Source organism: Phocoena sinus, chromosome 5 (genome assembly GCF_008692025.1).
Source record: "Phocoena sinus isolate mPhoSin1 chromosome 5, mPhoSin1.pri, whole genome shotgun sequence".
NCBI lineage: Eukaryota > Metazoa > Chordata > Mammalia > Artiodactyla > Phocoenidae > Phocoena > Phocoena sinus.
The window spans coordinates 113,393,897-113,412,711 of NC_045767.1; positions in this window are offsets into that span (position 1 = coordinate 113,393,897).

The window sequence follows — 18,815 nt, forward strand, 5'->3', positions numbered from 1 at the left end:
TCTGAGAAGCCACACATCTCTTTTTATTTTCAAATTTCAAAAGAAAAGTTTTCAGAGCTCAGGTAAATGAGAAGGTCAGTAATATTTTTCCTGATTGCTGCTGTTCCACCATCTAGAAAGAAGAATTTCTTTTGAAAGATGTATTTTTAAGTGTCTTTTAAAGAAGTTTGGATTTGGACTCCTGGTGGTGTCCAGGAAGTAAAATGAACCATAAATGAGACACATCAAAAGTAACTTACAAAGAACTTTTTTAATATTAAAGTGATGAATCAGAGCTCAAATTAACAAGTAAAGGAATCCACCTATAATGAAAACCTTTTTCCAACATAACACTTCATTATAAAGGGAGTTTTTCTATAATAGAAGCAAGTGTAATTACATTTTTATATATAATTAGGACATTATTATCATTTCACCATATCAAAGTTCATTATGACATCTCTGATACATTTTTCATAGAGCAAAAATAAAAAGAGAACAGGAGTCCTTCAATTAGACTCATATAAGGACATCCACAGAGACTGAAAGAAGCTGATCAAACAGCTTACTTAGCCCAAAAGGGACCAGGTAGAACCCACGTTGCTTTTATGACACAGAAGGTGCTTTTTTTTGTATCCCGTATAATTTCTAATTATAGTTTTTCACTCCGTTCATATTCAACCATAAGAAATTAAAGGTGCAACATTCCCAGCTGGACCCAACTTTCTCCAACATTTCAAGCTCAGCTCCCCGGTGTTTACTGGGCTGGGCGGAATTCCTTTTGTGCCCAATGCAAACACCTGTCAAATGTGAGGCAATCTACAAACTGTTCTGTTTTGCCAGTTTTATAAAAACGGCTAAGGCTCCCTTCTTCCCTTGCTCCCACCATCTTGTAATATCATTGGAAGATAACTAAAGTAGCTTCTAAAAATATTGAAAGGTTCCATATTTTAGAACAGATTATCTAACAGAAATATCTTGAGCATGAAAAATGTGTCACGGGTCAGGATTTGTAAATGTATGATCAAATAAACTTTGACTTGTATAAATTAGCATATTAACATGTTCAAAGTTAATTAAAACAAAATGCATTTTTTATGCATGAGTTTACAGTGAATGTTGCTTTCGGTGCAGATGAAATGTTGAAGATAGCATGGTTTGGGGAACTGACTCTTAGTATTCCAATCTCAGAAATTTTTGCTCTTCAGTTTATTTAAGACCACTCACTAAGCAATGCCCCCATGAATTTATCATTATGTTCAGCTTGGTTTTAAGACCTTCAGCCTCTGCTCTACATGCAGGATGTGTGGGAAGTGCCAGAGAAAGATTCTTTCCGACCCCGTAATTGGAGCACATGAAGATCAGCACTGGGAGGGGTCAAGGGCTTCAACTTTGTATAGATGGGGAAACTGAAACACACAAAAAGCCATCCCTGCTCCTAGAACTGGACTTTCCTGACTCCATGGCCAGGGACCTTTCTGCTCCACTGCATTCCAATGGCACTTGTCACATTTCTCTACAATTCTCAGTTTCAAAAAAGATTTTTTAAAAATTAAATTGTTGTCTCTACTGCATTAAGTAATGTATTTTTATTTTAGAGATCTTTGTGTGTGTGTGTGTATGTGTGTGTGTGTGTGTGTGTGTGTGTGTTTACGCTATACCACTGCAAACTTCCCACCCTTTTTTTTTGATAGCAATTTGGTATGAATTAATATCTGTAAACAAACAAAAGACATATACGCTATCTCCAAAACTAATGATTCAGAAGGTACTTCAAGGGTGCCATATATATAATTCTAAATAGCAATATTTTTTATTATTGTTAAACTATTGACAGAAATATCACAATTAGTTGGATTTTCTGATTAATATAATTTAAATAAATAGTTTACATATAACAGTTTTTTCTGGGCTCTATTGATCATTTTGTTCTTCGTTTTTGATTCTGCTGGATGCATACTATTTCTTATAATATGCCCATAGACTGTACATCAACATGTTAAAGAAGAGGGCTTTCCTGGTGGCACAGTGGTTAAGAATCCGCCTGCCAATGCAGGGAACATAGGGTCGAGCCCTGGCCCGGGCAGATCCCACATGCCGCAGAGCAGCTAAGCCCGTGCGCCACAACTACTGAAGCCCACGCGCCATGCTCTGCAATAAGAGAAGCCACTGCAATGAGAAGCCCGCGCACCGCAGCGAAGACCCAATGCAGCCAAAAATAAAAATAAATAAAATAAAATTTTAAAAAAATGTTAAAGAAGACTCTAGAAAAACGGATCATTTATGGCAGAGATGGATTTGAAATAATGCTTTTATTATTTAAACCTAACCACACTGCTTTTCAAAATAAGTGGTAACTCATAGATGTTACAACTGTGACTAACTTGTTTGACCATTCACTTACACAGCTGCAAGTATAGCTGTTCAGACCGAGTGAATACTGTTAAAAATTAACTTGTCTCCCGAATTTCTTAACCCAAATATAGAGATCAGTAATTTCTTACTGTACTCATGTTCCTGCCTGTAATCCTACCATGTATATGATTGTATCATCGTTGTCTTATGGGTTGAATCTTTATTAAAAAAATAGCAGCAAGTATTTCTGTACTCAGATAGACCTTCTGCTTATTCCTTTAGAATGTTTATGAGATTTGGCTGTAACTATTAAAATTTTCTATGAGAAATTATTTCTTAGAACCAGATACTTTCTTCTTTCTCTATCCTACTAAAATGTTAAGATGATTATAAAATTAAGATGATAGTCTCCGTTAGTGATTCTTAATGTAAGGGGGGAAAATCTGTTAAGATGCTTTTTTATTCCTTGCCTTGTAAATTTAAAATCCCTATATTAGCATAGAAATGTGTTGCAGTTCCTTCCAATTAACCTAAAAAATTATCTTCTTTCTGGTACATTCTTTAAATATTTCAAGTTAAAAACCTACAAACTATCGTGGCGTGTTTCTAATAGCTAAAGTAAAATTCATAGTCTGTGCAAGACAATCAACAGAAGACTGTAAATCAATTATTGGATTAATTTTATTAAATCTTTATCATATTATCAAACAGTAGAACTACTACCTTAACTCACAGTAAATAAATGCTTTGACAGAAAATGACCAAGTTGATATTGTGGACAGAACTGTCATGCAGCTGTGTTTCTGTGCCTGGCAGCCCAAGTTTGGAGGCCATCTCATATGAAATCAGCCTGCCAGTGAGGTGCCTTTGCACAAACTTGTGTGTATTCACTTGTGCTTGGTTTTGCATGTGCTGATTTTTAAAGATTCACATGCATTTGTTTATATATGTTTCTTCCATTTGACTATAGGCCTTTTGAGAAAAGGAACTCATTTGCTATTTTTTTTTTTTTTTTTTTTTTTTTTTTTTTTGCGGTACGCGGGCCTCTCACTGTTGTGGCCTCTCCCGTTGCGGAGCACAGGCTCCGGACGCACAGGCTCAGCGGCCATGGCTCATGGGCCCAGCCGCTCCACGGCATGTGGGATCTTCCCAGACCGGGGCACGAACCCGCGTCCCCTGCATCGGCAGGCGGACTTCCAACCACTGCGCCACCAGGGAAGCCCTGCTATTTTATTTATACCTTTCCATGGTACCTGGTAAAGACCTCTGCCCATCACAGGTCTTCAGTAAATATGATTGAATCATTTTCCAACTGCTGATTACATTATGGTTTTTTATTTCTTTCTTTCTTTCTTTTATTTTAGTTCTGTAGTATTGCTATCTCCCAAGTAAGCTGAAAACATCTTCCCTTTAAGAATATATGAATGCTGGTGGGGAAAACTGGGCCCGAGGAACTATAATGTCACCGCCACATTTGTGATAAATACATTCTAAGGTTTCAGATGTCTTCCTAAGGAAATGTCAAGTAGGTGCTTCTTATTTACAGCAGATGCATCTTTTCACGAATCAAAGGAAGTACAGGTTTTCCAATTTGCTTTCGGAGTACAGGGCTGGATGAAGCACCTGTTTTAGCCTATCAAAGGACTGATCCCACGGTCAGAGTCTGAAGTTATGTGGATTCATATTTAATTATGTTGGCCAATTATTTTGCTACACTCACAGGAGGGGAAGAGATTGTGACATAGAAGAAAATTCCCAGACCACATACTATTGTTATTCCTCTCAGCCATCACTCCAATACTATCTACATATTCCTATATCCTTTTTTAAAAAAAAATGAAACTTTCAAAAAATAAAAAAATAAAAAATGAAACTTTCATCTGTGAAAAGAAAGCATTAACATAAAGCACAACAGAAGGAAGCTGCATTTGGCATTGAGCAATGTGCTAGAAGGGCTTGCAGTTTAGAAATGCATTTTTTGCTTCTTCAGAAAGAAAAATTCTTAATCTCACTGTGTTTACAGTAGAAAGCTCTAGACGTATTTTTACAGCCTTGACTCAAAATTGGACTGATTTATTACACTTGGAAATGGGAACTCTGCTCTTTTTAACCTTTAGCTCCTTGAGGTTAATATTAATTAATATTTTTCACAAAGAATGTGTGTATTATATTTGTATTTCTTTCTAAGTGGTGGCTATAATTGGGACAGCATTCAGGTAAAATTGAAAAGGTGCTTTGCAACACTTAATGAAGTGACCAGTTCTCAATTCAGTATGTCATTTTCTTGTGCAAGAAACTAGAAATTTTATGATAAATTTAAGTATCTAGATCTATTCCTTTTATTAATATTTCTGGCCCTAGGTAAGGGGCCATTAATAAAAGACTGAAATTATTTTAAGGTTTTGTTTGTGTCTTCATATATAAGATAGAGTAAATCCTGTTGTAATTCTCCAAGTGAACTTCTAACTTCATATTTCTACTCCAGAAAATTAGGTAAACAACAGTGAACTATCACTCACAGGAGAAGATCTTTTTATTTGACTGTACAACCAAACAAATAGACTTAAAATGTTTTTTCATCCATGACACCTGTTCTTCTTTTTAACATCTTTATTGGAGTATAATAGCTTTACAATGCTGTGCTAGTTTCTGCTGTATAACAAAGTGAATCAGCTATACATATACATATATCCCCATATTCCCTCCCTCTGGCGCCTCCATGCTACCCTCCCTATCCCACCCCTCTAGATCATCACAAAGCACTGAGCTGATCTCCCTGTGCAGCTGCTTTCCACTACTTATCTATTTTACATTTGGTAGTGTATATATGTCAATGCTACTCTCTCATTTCATCCCAGCTTCCCCTTCCCCCTCTCCGTGTCCTCAAGTCCATCCTCTGCGTCTGCATCTTTATTCCTGTCCTGCCCCTAGATTCATCAGAACAATTTATTTTTTTAGATTCTGTATATATGTGTTAGCATATGGTATTTGTTTTTCTCTTTCTGACATACATCACTCTGTGTGACAGACTCTAGGTACATCCACCTCACTACAAATCACTCAATTTCATTTCTATTTATGGCCAAGTAATATTCCATTGTATATATGTGCCACATCTTTATCCATTCATCTGTCGATGGACACTTAGGTTGCTATTGTAAATAGCTTTTGCACAACACAGGAAACCATAAACAAGACAAAAAGACAACCCTCAGAATTGGAGAGATATCTGCAAATGAAGCAACTGACAAAGGATTTATCTCCAAAATATATGAGGCTCATAAATCTCAATATCAAAAAAACAACCCAATCCAAAAATGGGCAGAAAACCTAAATAGACATTCTCCAAGGAAGATATACAGATTGCCAAGAAACACGTGAAAGGATGCTCAACATCACTAATCACTAAAATGCAAATCAAAACCATAATGAGGTAACAGCTCACAATGGTCAGAATGGCCATCATCAAAGAATCTACAAACTGCTCCAACTCAGCGCTGGGGCCTCTGAGGTGCCTGCAAGCAGCTGGAGCAGATCTGGGGCTTTGTGATCCACTTTCTGGGTGTCAAGGGGCTACTGGGCTGGGGCCAAGGCAGGGAGCAGCCCTCGGAGATGGTGGCTCGTAGGTGCTTCTGCCAGTCTTCTAGGATTGCCATAATAAAATACCAGAAGATTGGGTGGCTTACACAACAGAAATTTATTTTTTCACTGTTCTGGAGGATGAAGTCTAAGGTCAGTCAAGGTTTGGTTTCTTCTGAGGCCTCTTCCTTGCCTTCTGTGTGGCTGACAGGGTCTTGGTGCTCTGGCCAGATGTCAGGCCTGTGCCTCTGAGGTGGAGGAGCCGAGTTCAGGACATTGGTCCAGCAGAGACCTCCCAGCTCCACATAATATCAAACAATGAAAGCTTTCCCAGAGATCTCCATCTCAATGCTAAGACCCAGCTCCACACAACAACCAGCAATCTACAGTGCTGGACACCCCATGCCAAACAACCAGCAAGACAGGAACACAACCTCACCCATTAGCAGAGAGGCTGCCTAAAATCATAATAAGGTCACAGACACCCCAAAACACACCACGGGACACAGTCCTGCCCACCAGAGAGACAAGATCCAGCCTCATCCACCAGAAAACAGGCACTAGTCCCGTCCACCAGGAAGCCTACACACCCACTGAACCAACCCTAGGCACTGGAGGCAGACATCAAAAACAACAGGAACTATGAACCTGCAGCCTGCAAAAAGGAGACCCCAAGCACAGTAAGTTAAGCAAAATGAGAAGACAGAAAAACACACAGCAGATGAAGGAGCAAGGTAAAAACACAGCAGACCAAACATATGAAGAGGAAATACGCAGTCGACCTGAAAAAAAATTCAGAGTAATGATAGTAAAGATGAGCCAAAATCTTGGAAATACAATGGAGAAAATAAAAGAAACGTTTAACAAGGACCTGAAAGAACTAAAGAGCAAATGAACAATAACAGTCTTAGAGAACACAGGGACAACATTAAACACACCAACATTCGAATTTAGGGGTCCCAGAAGAAGAAGAGAAAAAGTAAGGGTATGAGAAAGTATTTGAAGAGATTATAGTTGAAAATTTCCCTAATATGGGGAAGGAAATAGTCAAGTCCAGGAAGCACAGAGAATCCCATACAGGATAAATCTAAGAAGAAACATGCCAAGACACATATTAATCAAACTATCAAAAATTAAATACAGAGAAAAAATATTAAAGCAGCAAGGGAAAAACAACAAATAACACACAAGGGAATCCCCATAAGGTTAACAGCGGATCCTTCAGCAGAAACTCTGAAAGCCAGAGGGGAGTGGCAAGACATATTTAAAGTGATGAAAGGGAAAAACATGCAACCAAGATTTCTCTACCCAGCAAGGATCTCATTCAGATTCGATGGAGAAATTAAAACCTTTACAGATAAGCAAAAGCTAAGAGAATTCAGCACCACCAAACCAGCTTTACAACAAATGTTAAAGGAACTTCTCTAGGCAGGAAACACAAGAGAAGGAAAAGACCTACAATAACAAACCCAAAACAATTAAGAAAATGGTAATAGGAGCATACATATCGATAATTACCTTAAATGTAAATGGTTTAAATGCTCCCACCAAAAGACATAGACTGGCTGCATGGATACAAAAGCAAGACCCATATATATGCTGGCTACAAGAGACCCACTTCAGACCTAGGGACACATACAGACAGAAAGTGAAGGGATAGAAAAAGATTCCATGCAAATGGAAATCAAAAGAAAGCTGGAGTAGCAATTCTCATATCAGAAAAAATAGACTTTAAAATAAAGACTATTACAAGAGACAAAGAATGACACTATATAATGATCAAGGGATCAATCCAAGAAGAAGATACAGCAATTGTAAATATTTATGCACCCAACATAGGAGCACCTCAATACATAAGGCAAATGCTAACAGCCATAAAAGGGGAAGTCGACAGTAACACAACCATAGTAGGGGACTTTAACTAGGGGATTTTAACACCCCACTTTCACCAATGGACAGTTCATCCAAAATGAAAATAAATAAGGTAACACAAGCTTTAAATGATACATTAAACAAGGTGCACTTAATTGATATTTGTAGGACATTCCATCCAAAAACAACAGAATACACTTTCTCCTTGAGTGCTCATGGAACATTCTCCAGGATAGATCATATCTTGGGTCACAAATCAAGCATTGGTAAATTTAAGAAAATTGGAATCTTATCACGTAACTTTTCCGAACACAATGCTATGAGACTAGACATCAATTAAAATCTGTAAAAAATACAAAAACATGGAGGCTAAACAATACACTACTTAATAACCAAGAGATCACTGAAAAAATCAAAGAAATCAAAAAATACCTAGAAACAAATGACAATGATAACACGATGACTCAAAACCTATGGGATGAAGCAAAAGCATTTCTAAGAGGGAAGTTTATAGCAATACAATCCTACCTCAAGAAACAACAAACACCTCAAATAAACAACCTAACCTTACACGTAAAGCAATTAGAGAAAGAAAAACAAAAAAAACCCCCGAAGTTAGCAGAAGGAAGGAAATCATAAAGATCAGATCAGAAATAAAAAGAAATAAAGGAAATGATAGCAAAGATCAATAAAACTAAAAGCTGGTTGTTTGAGAAGAAAAACAAAATTGATAATCCATTAGCCAGGTTCATCAAGAAAAAAAGGAAGAGGACACAAATACAAAATTAGAAATGAAAAAGGAGAAGTAACAACTGACACTGCAGAAATACAAAGGATCATGAGAGATTACAACAAGCAACTATATGTCAATAAAATGGACAACCTGGAAGAAATGGACAAATTCTTAGAAAAGCACAACGTTCTGAGACTGAACTAGGAAGAAACAGAAAATATAAACAGACAAATCACAAGCACTGAAATTGAGACTGTGATTAAAAATCTTCCAAAAAATAAAAGCTCAGGACCAGATGACTTCACAGGAAAATTCTATCAAACATTTAGAGAAGAGGTAACACCTATCCTTCTCAAACTCTTCCAAAATATAGCAGAGGGAAGAACACTCCCAAGCTCATTCTATGAGGCCACCATTATCCTGACACCAAAACAAGACAAAGAAGGAAAACTACAGGCCAGTCTCACTGATGAACACAGATGCAAAAGTCCTCAACAAAATGCTAGCAAACAGAATCCAACAGCACATTAAACGGATCATACACCATGATCAAGTGGGGTTTATCCCAGGAATCCAAGGATTCTTCAATATACGCAAATCAATCAATGTGATAAACCATATTAACAAATTGAAGGAGAAAAACCATATGATCATCTCAATAGATGCATAAAATGCTTTCGACAAAATTCAACACCCACTTATGATAAAAAAAAAAAACCTCCAGAAAGTAGGCATAGAGGGAACCTACCTGAACATAATAAAGGCCATATATGACAAACCCACAGCCAATATCATTCTCAATGGTGAAAAACTGAAAACTTTTTCTCTAAGAGCAGGAACAAGACAAGGTTTTCCACTTACTCAACATAGTTTTGGAAGTTTTAGCCACAGAGAAGAAAAAGAAATAAAAGGAATCCAAATCAGAAAACAAGAAGTAAAGCTGTCACTGTTTGCAGATGACTTGATATTATACATAGAGAATCCTAAAGATGCTACCAGAAAACTACTAGAGCTAATCAATAAATTTGGTAAAGTAGCAGGATACAAAGTTAATGCACAGAAATCTCTTGCATTCCTATACACTTATGATAAAAAATCTGAAAGAGAAATTAAGGAAACAGTCCCATTTACCACTGCAACAAAAAGAATAAAATACCTAGGAATAAACCTACCTAAGGAGAGAAAAGGCCTGTATGCAGAAAACTATAAGACCCTGATGAAAGAAATTAAAGATGATACAAATAGATGGAGAGATATACTATGTTCTTGGATTGGAAGAATCAACATTGTGAAAATGACTATACTACCCAAAGCTATCTACAGATTCAATGCAATCCTTATAAAACTAACAATGGCATTTTTCACAGAATGAGAACAAAAAACTTCACACTTTGTATGGAAACACAAAAGACCCTGAATAGCCAAAGCAATCTTGAGAGAAAAAAAAAATGGAGCTGGAGGAATCAGGCTCCCGGACTTCAGACTATACTACAAAGCTACAGTAATCAAGACAGTATGGTACTGGCACAAAAACAGAAATATAGGTCAATAGAACAGGATAGAAAGCCCAGAGTTAAACCCACACACATGTGGTCACCTTATTTTTGATAAAAGAGGCAAGAATATACAATGGAGAAAAGACAGCCTCTTCAATAAGTGGTGCTGGGATAACTGGACAGCTACATGTAAAAGAATGAAATTAGAACACTCCCTAACACCATACACAAAAATAAACTCAAAATGGATTAAAGCCCTACATGTAAGGTCAGACACTATAAAACTCTTAGAGGAAAACATAGGCATAACACTCTATGACATAAATCACAGCAAGATCCTTTTTGACCTACCTCTTAGAGAAATGGAATTAAAAAGAAAAATAAACAAATGGCACCTAATGAAACTTAAAAGGTTTTTCACAAAAAAAGGAAAACATAAACAAGATGAAAATCAAACCTCAGAATGGGAGAAAATATTTTCAAATGAAGCAACTGACAAAGGATTAATCTCCAAAATTTACAAGCATCTCATGCAGCTCAATATCAGAAAAACAAACAACCCAATCCAAAAACAGGCAGAAGACCTAAATAGACATTTCTCCAAAGAAGATATACAGATTGCCAACAAACACATGAAAGAATGCTCAATATCACTAATCATTAGAGAAATGCAAATCAAAGCTACAATGAGGTATCACCTCACACCAGTCAGAATGGCCATCATCAAAAAATCTACAAACAATAAATGCTGGAGAGGGTGTGGAGAAAAGAAAACATTCGTGCACTGTTGGTGGGAATATAAATTGATACAGCCACTATGGAGAACAGTATGGAAGTTCCTTAAAAACCTAAAAATGGAACTACCATACGACCCAGCAGCCCCACTACTGGGCATATACCCTGAGAAAACCATAATTCAAAAAGAGTCATGTACCACAATGTTCATTGCAGCTCTATTTACAATAGCCAAGGACATGGAAGCAATCTAAGTGTCCATCAACAGATGAATGGGTAAAGAAGATGTGGCACATATATAAAATGGAATATTACTCAGCCATAAAAAGAAATGAAATTGAGTTATTTGTAGTGAGGTGGATGCACCTAGAGTCTGTCATACAGAGTGAAGTAAGTCAGAAAGAGAAAGACAAATACCGTATGCTAACACATATACACGGAATTTTAAAAAATGGTTCTGAAGAACCTAGGGGCAGAACAGGAATAATGACATAGACATAGAGAATGGACTTCAGGGCACGGGGAAGGGGAAGGGGAAGCTGGGGCAAAGTGAGAGAGTGGCATGGACTTATACACACTACCAAATGTAAAATAGATAGCTAGTGGGAAGCAGCCGCATAGCACAGGGAGATCAGCTTGGTGCTTTGTGACCACCTAGAGGAGTGGGATAGGAATTGTGAGAGGGAGACGCAAGGCAGAGGAGATATGGGGATATATGTATATAAATAGCTGATTCACTTTGTTATAAAGCGGAAACTAAGAGACCATTGTAAAACAATTATGCTACAATAAAAATGTTAAAAAACATCTACAAACAATAAATGCTGGAGAGGATGTGGAGAAAAGGGAACCCTCTTGCACTGTTGGTGGGAATGTAAATTGATACAGCCACTATGGAGAACAGTATGGAGGTTCCTTAAAAAACTAAAAATAGAACTACCACATGACCCAGCAATCCCACTACTGGGCATATACCCTGAGAAAACCATAATTCAAAAAGACACATGTACCACAATGTTCATCACATCTGTTCATAAAAAGCTCTCTCGTCAACTCTCTACACCAGGGTGTATGTGTTGTTTTTTGCTGTCATCAAGCTGTCTGTTCATTCATGCCTGATACATGCTTTCATTCAGAGAGTTGCTTAAGGACTAGCCACAATGCTAATAACTGCTCTTGGGGAGCTTCGAGCCTGGCATTAAAGCTCACTAGACAAGCACAAACATGAGATTAATGCTTTTTATATTTTAAAAGCAGTATTTGCTTGCTTTTCCTACATCCTCCTCCAGGAGGGTTGCTTTGCCTGGGAGACTTGCCCCAGGGTTGAAACACCACAGCAGCAGCGAATCTGGTGGACAGAACCTCTTCTCCAAGAGAAGATGCAGCCCCAGCTCTGATGCTGTGAGTTGCATCTCAAGGGCAGCTTGGACAGCTGTCACGGCCAGCTCATCTCTCATCTTTTCTGACCTCTTCTGACCTCATTTCATCCATAAGTAATGTCTGAAGTTTCATGCAGTGGACGATGCTCTGGCTTTGATAATGTAATTATTAGGGTCCCGCAGTCGACCAGTTGGCCAGATGAGCATGGAGAGCATCTCTCCCAGATGCCCTCGGCGCCTGACAGATGGCTGTGTCAATTGTGTTTAAAGACACTGTGTCCTCCTGTTCCCTTTCAGGTTCTTTTAAAGCTGTAACCAGCCAAGCTGAGTGAGAGAGAAGGTGTAAACATCACGGTTGAAATGAAACTCGAAAACCACTGAGAAAAGAAATGAGGAAGATATTTTGAAAGGACACGATGCAGACTGGCGATAGGTATGATTGGGGCATTGTCTGTGAAACTGGTCCCAGCAATATGCTTTTCCATTCATTCTAGTCCTTTTACCTTGAGTCCAGGATCCCATTCTCCCATCCAGCTCTTGATTTTTAAAAAAAACCCTCAAGATGGACACAACTCTTAGATTTTAGTTACCACTTGCCCCTCGGCAGGGTGTCTTGGTGCAGTGCCCAACCTACCCACTGTCCCTGTCCGCTGTGTTCACCTAGTGCTTCTTTAGTAACATCAGCAGAAGGCAATGGATCTCTTATAGCATCGGGAGCTCACTACCTCCAAAAAGTCCAGGCCTGGACAGTCACTCCCTGAAGCACGTTTACCATGTAACCACATAGACCTGCTGTGTGTGCATCACTTGGAAATCTGGGAAATCAGCATTCTAGGTCACTACCTAAAAACTTAGTTTATACTTAGTTTATTTCTACAAAGAGGCGGGCACTCATTTCAATAAAGCCCCAGAGCATAGCTTTTTTATTGTTTACAATAAACTGATCTCTTTCCTTCTCTCAAAATAAAAAAATTAAAATAAATTTTATAATCTAGCAACTATTTTAAACAAACACAATGCTTTTTTACAATCTGGATGGGGAGGAGGGTGTTACACTCCAGTTTTGTCACTCATTTTGATTCATTCATTTGGGAAAACATCATAAATGTGTGTTCTCTTCAAAGTTCTATTTAGATGCCATCAGAGGTAACGAAGGGGATAAGGCATGGCTGCTGTCTGTGTTCACAAAGCTCGAGGTGTAAGAGGGAAGACCAATAAGATTTTTTTCATGTATCTTATTAGACCCTTATGTGCTGAGTGCATTTTACCTGGAAAGGAGCCTGGGCTTCCGAGCAAGTTACCTTGGAACTGCAAGATAACGGTAAGATTATCCTGGAGGGGCAGGGGGACGATGTGGTTACTGGCAAAAATTTTGAGCTGAAGCTCAATTCTGCTCCTCTAAGTTTCTCAATAGTGTCTCTTGAATCCAGCCTTTTTTCTTCAGCTAACTATTGTCATCACAGTCTGGAGAACTGCACAGACGTCCTAAACAGTCTCTTCTAGAGGGGCCACGTCCCTTCCTTACAACTATCATTCATCATAGAAGGGACGTCAGATTGTGTCACCCTTCCCCTTTGCCACAAGCTTTCTGTTGGCTTTCTGTTGCCTGTAGTGTAAATTCTGAATGCCTTAGCTCAGCATAAGAGGCCATGATGGGCTTCCCCGGTGGCGCAGTGGTTGAGAGCCCGCCTGCTGATGCAGGGGACACGGGTTCGTGCCCCGGTCCGGGAAGATCCCACATGCCGCGGAGCAGCTGGGCCTGTGAGCCATGGCCGCTGAGCCTCCGCGTCCGGAGCCTGTGCTCCACAACTGGAGAGGCCACAACAGTGAGAGGCCTGCGTACCGCAAAAAAAAAAAAAAAAAAAGAGGCCTTGTAGAGGCTGCTTCAAACCCTAATCTTATTGCCCGTCATTCTGTCCCCCAACCGTGGCCTTCCACTGAATACAGCTTAAGCTCTTGCCGTGTTGACGTCCTGATCACTCCCCAAAGCTCTGCTCATCCATGACTCCAGGCCTCAACACATGCTTCTCCATCATGTCTGTCCAGCTGGTATGTTTCTCCTCATGCCTTAAAGGTGCAGGATTCAGATGTAATCTTGCCCCATGTGGTCTGGCAGACAGAGCCATACCCTCCTGGGAGAACCCACAGCACTGCTTCATTCCTTTAAAAGATGATATTATTGGTTTTCTGCTTGCACGTGTCTTCTCCACTAGACTATGAGTTCCTTGAGGGGAGGGGTTTTGTTATATCCTAGGGACCTAGCGAGGTCCCTGGCGTAGAGTGGCATGTTGACAAATGCTCCTTGAATGAACAGATACATGAAAGAGAAATTGCACCTGCTCCAAGGTCTTATGTCATCAATACCCCCTTTTATTCACTGTTTAAAAGAGCTCAATGACAAAGTCATTCCATGGACGTTTCCAGAGTGAGTATGTGACCACCTCTGGCACACACCTCATTCAATATCAGGTTACTGATGCTTCGAATGTAGCTACAAAAAGCCAAGTTCAGTATACAAGCAGATTACTTCTTAAGCCCAGAACCTCTGTCCCTGCTTTCTCTCAGCTCCCCCATCATTAGCATCTGGGTCAGGTCTCTCTGTATGGAGCTGCTGACAGTCTTTTTTTCCCCCATCTTTTTTTTCCCCCTGGCTTCGAAGAAGTACAGCAGTGCTGTTTGGATGATTGTGGCTCTGTGATGCCAAGATATTTTAGAACAATGTTATGGTGCCTGGTCACACCTACTACCACTGAGACAAGCCCAGAAGTTAAATTATGAAGCAAATGTAAGCTTTGAAGAAATTTTTATTTAATCTGTATTCCCCTGTTTCATCTGCACATCCATCCAACACAATCTGCATCGTTATTAGCCACATCAACTTGCTAAAAAAAAAAAAGAGAGAGAGTAAAAAGTAAGACATCTGTGTTATAGCATTAATATATTCAAAGGTTTTTACTTTCATCTTGCAGGCATTAACATTGTGTAAATGCAATGTAAGTGCAACTTACAACAGCACTAAGTTAGCAGAAGGAAAATGTACTCGGGATCCTAGCCAAAGAAGGGAGCCAACAAAAGAGAAGAAAAAGAGAAAAAAAAGGTATGTTTGTGTGGAGGGGACAAGCAGGTTAGGAATTATGTAAAAAGCAGAATTTTACCTAGAAATAGAGTCTTTTTCCTATTGCTCTCACAGAGCTTCCTTTCTAATTGCTAGCACAATTTCTAAGGCACTGAGGCAACCCTCAAGCAGTGTGCGGAAGGTGTGTTTGTGCTCCTATGCCCTCTGGCCTGGCTGCCAGCCTATTCCCTTAGATCAGAGCCAGCAGGCAGACTGTTTTCGAATACCGATCACTTCACCCGGACCTAATCCTTTGAGTTCTCTTTGGCATCCATTCCTTCTGCCAGTTTCCTCTTCTGTTCCTCTCTTTTCTTCTGAAGTTGACAACAAAGACATCCTCAGGGCCCTCCTTGATGTAAGACCACTCTTGATGTTATCACAGTGTGTTTTTTTTTGTACCCTAAAGTTGTGCTACTTTTATATTCAGCTAGCACAATATTTGCACACCAGAAGATAAAGAACATGTGAATAAGTTATCCAGAGTGATCGTTTCTTTTTAATTTGTACCCCTCCGTGTTTTTTTGATGTAAACTCTTTCCTTTCCCTGTCACTCATCTCCATACCTGATCAAGAACCTGAAGCTCTCTTTAGAGACGTTGTTACTTCTATACCTTAAATTGGCCTGACCTGCCACTTTTAATTTCAAAACTATGGCTGTATGAGATATGGATGAATATGGAATTTCTATGAAGCACAAAACTTTTGAACAGTTCCTGTCCTCTGTGATAGTGAGTTTTTAAAGAGAAATCTCCAAAGAGCTAATTAGTAGACAAGTAGAGCTCAGCCTGAACAAAGCTGAAAAGATAGCAGGTAACTAAAAGGACCTGGCCATAGCTGACAAAAATCAAAGCCCTGACAGAGAGCTGGCAGTAACCTTGGGCTGCTAACTGACAGAGACAATAAAAAAAAAAAAAAACCCTCTGAACCTGGCAGAGAGTGACAGCCCCACTAGAGATTCTCCGAAGAGCACAGGAGCTCCACTGCAAGGAAGTGGTAATCTTCCAGCAGGCAAATCCAAAGACTTTTACTGCCCATCTCAAGTCTAAAAGATGTGAACTGGTTCTGCTCCGACCATCCCTTATGGAGGAGAGAGAGAGAGAGAGAGAGAGAGAGAGAGAGAGAGAGAGAGAGAGAGGAGAGATGAGGCCCAGGAGTTTTTTTAAGTTACTTGAAAAGTTCCATGCTGACCGTGAACTTGAGGATGGAGTCGTGGGAAGGAAGACTGTGCAGCAGCCCGAGGTGGAGAAGAAGCCTGACTGTTCCTGGGGGTTCAGGCGGATGGCAGTGAGGAAGAGCCGGGAGCAAGTGTCCGTTGGCAAAAGCCAGTGCAGGCCAGGACTTAACGAGCCCAGCGACCTACAAAATATGGTTGGAAATAAAAGGGATTGCCGTTGAAAGAAACCTGAGGCATGACAGGGAAAAAAGAAAGTGGGAGTCAAGGAAAAGAGTCACAGCAAGGGCGAGAGTCGTTCCTTCTTAGAACACAGACTTTATAAGGGTGTAGAGCAGAGAGCTGCATTTTCAAAGTCCTAGAAGCAAGAGAAAACACACAAATAATGACCTTCTTTCTTTAAATTAATTTTTATTGGAGTATAGTTGCTTTACAATTAAAGAAGGTTTTTAAAAGATCATTATTTTTGACACAACATTGTAAAAAGAATGATCTTTTAAAAACCCTCTTGAATCCTCTAAAAAGAGAGAGCAAGCTCTGACGGTTTTGTTAGGTTTAGGCACTCATGGGCCCTCTTCTAAAATTCCGAGGGTGCAAAGGGAGGTAAGAAAGGATGCTTCCGTTAACTGAGAGATCTGAAAATGTCTTTCTGTAAGCACGAGATTCCGTGGTGTAATTCTGGGCATACAAATAATTCTATTTAGGAAAGAAGCCAAGCTCTAACAAAGTGCTATAACTACGAGGAGGGAGAAAACTTGAAAGCAAGCAGTTAAAAAGCATTCTGCTTTGAAACCCAAATGCTAATAACATACATTAGGTGGTTTTCATTATCCCTAAAGAAGGTCTTAGTTCCAGACAAGTATTTCTGCTTCTATATTTATTCCTCCCCAAGATACTGAACTCTGAATCCTTACAGACATTGCAGCCCTTGAAGACACGACCAGTGTTTGCAGACCCCAGGGACATCATCTCAGAGGCAAATAAGCAGGACCAGGTGAAAGCTTTAAAAGGATAAACCCAAGGGATGGTTTAAAAAGAAAGGCATAAAAATATGCTTACATTCAGGGAAAAATGCATCTCAGGTTTCTTGCTCAGACTCCAGTGTCTGTAATCATATACCTCAAAATGTGTATCATATTGATATAATTATATTTTTATGGTAAATATGATTATATGTGTCATTTATCTTAAGAGTGTCATCGACTCCTCCCTCCACGGCAACCCTATTTCCACAAAGAACACATTTGACGAGTTAAAAAGCTTGGCTTAACCCAGAATGAATCTGATCTCAGACATCTGTCGGAATCTGAGCAGGAATGACAAATAATTGAGAAAGGTCTCCCTGAGTCAAGAAAATATCTGAAGACTTGGATCATGGAAAATCTGCCCTGTATTAAACTTGGAGTAAAGGGAAAATTTTCTCTTTTAATTTGGGCTTGAGATTCATCATCCAGTTTGAAAAACATAAATGTATATCAGAACACTGTTTTATTAAAAATATATCTGCTCATAGTTAGAGCTGAGAATATAATCTAATGCAAGTTTTTAAAAACAGTTATTGTTTTTAAAAAAAGCAAGTAACTTAGAAGCTATTATAAGGCACAGCCTAGCAAACTTTGGGGTTTGGGTTCTCCTTAACTAACATCTGTAAGAAAAACTAAGGGTTCTCTCTTTCATATTTAATAATTCAGGCATGGTGAAACATGTAATGAGTTATTTTCTCTAGGAATGGAAATAGATTTTTGGTGAGCCATTGGTGGGGCTAAGTCAAACATCCTCATCCCAGGGGCTTCCCTGGTGGTGCAGTGGTTGAGAGTCTGCCTGCCGATGCAGGGGACACGGGTTCGTGCCCCGGTCCGGGAAGATCCCACATGCCGCGGAGCGGCTGGGCCCGTGAGCCATGGCCGCTGAGCCTGCGCGTCCGGTGCCTGTGCTCCGCAACGGGAGAGGCCACAGCAGTGAGAGGCCCGCGTACCGCAAAAAAAACAAAAACAAAAACAAAAACGCAAAAGAAACATCGTCATCCCAGACCACTAGCACATATTTGGGGTGCCTGCAGGATTCAGAGTAATAATAGGGAGAATCTAGAAGGGTTTTGGCCCCCTGCTGTACAGATGAGGTTCCCGAGTCCCAGAAAGGTTGGGAAACTTAAGCCGTGTGTTAAGCTGTATAGTGGCTAAGCCAGAAGTAGAGTGCAGGCCCGATTCTCTCCACCAGACCTTTCATCATTAAGAGACACATGAATCACACTGGTTTAGTCCTGTCTAGCTTATTGGTCTGCTTTAGTGTAAATCAATTACTGCTTTTTCTGTTTGTTTGTTTTGTTAGGGGTAAAAATAAACCTTCCAAAAATAAAGGCCTTAATGACCATCTCTAAGCTGTGTATCTTACTGCTGAAATC